This window comes from Parasteatoda tepidariorum, chromosome X2, assembly GCF_043381705.1.
Source record: "Parasteatoda tepidariorum isolate YZ-2023 chromosome X2, CAS_Ptep_4.0, whole genome shotgun sequence".
Lineage (NCBI taxonomy): Eukaryota > Metazoa > Arthropoda > Arachnida > Araneae > Theridiidae > Parasteatoda > Parasteatoda tepidariorum.
This window is the reverse complement of record NC_092215.1, coordinates 59,859,951-59,860,842: the sequence shown is the minus strand read 5'-3', so window position 1 is coordinate 59,860,842 and position 892 is coordinate 59,859,951.

Below are 892 nucleotides of genomic sequence, written 5' to 3'. Positions count from 1 at the left end.
TACTTCCACAAGTGTAAAAAAATATACTTCAGGCTGATAAGTAATAGCCTAAGGTTGAAAATGAAACACTTTAAAGTAGTAAATATCTATCTCTCCACAGATGTAAAATTAAACACCTCAGGTTGAAACATATATACCTCTGGAGGTATATTTAAGGTATGTTTGAGGTTGATTTTGAGGTATTCATTTGCACCCTTTTCAACCTTAACGACGTATTTAAATAACAGCCTCCTTTATACCGTTAAAATATACCTCGTTTATACCTTATTTATACCTCTATTTTTTCATAAGGGAACGAACATTTCGCGAAATCGCATTATGGGAAACCGGATGGTAGATACGTTGTGGAAATGCCATTCAAACCTGATTTTTCCGAAGAAATTTTAGGAAATTCTAAGACAGTCGCATCAAAAAGATTAGACCAGTTATGGACGCGTTTAGAACAGGATCCCGACATGCAAACGCTTTAATCAGATTTCCTCTGCGAATATGAATTATTACAACGTAAGGAAAAGGTGAAAGAAAATTCAGATGTCGAAAACGGATACTATCTACTACATCACGGTGTGTTATGCCCATCAAGCAAAACTACTAAACTTCGTGTAGTTTTCAACGGGAGTGCAAAAACTTCCAATGGACATTCTTTAAATGATTTACTGTGCAAGGGAGGAGTGCTTCAGGAAGATTTCTTCTCAATCCAAATTAGATTTAGAAAACACGCTTATGCATTTACAGCAGATATAAAACAAATGTTCAGGATGATTGATGTTATGGTTAATCCTTCGCAAACCAAGCTTCAAAGAATGCTAAGGAAGAACAGTAAAACCGCAGCAACTAAAGTTTATGAGTTGAGAACTGTAACATGCGGAACCGCATCCGCTCCATACTTAGC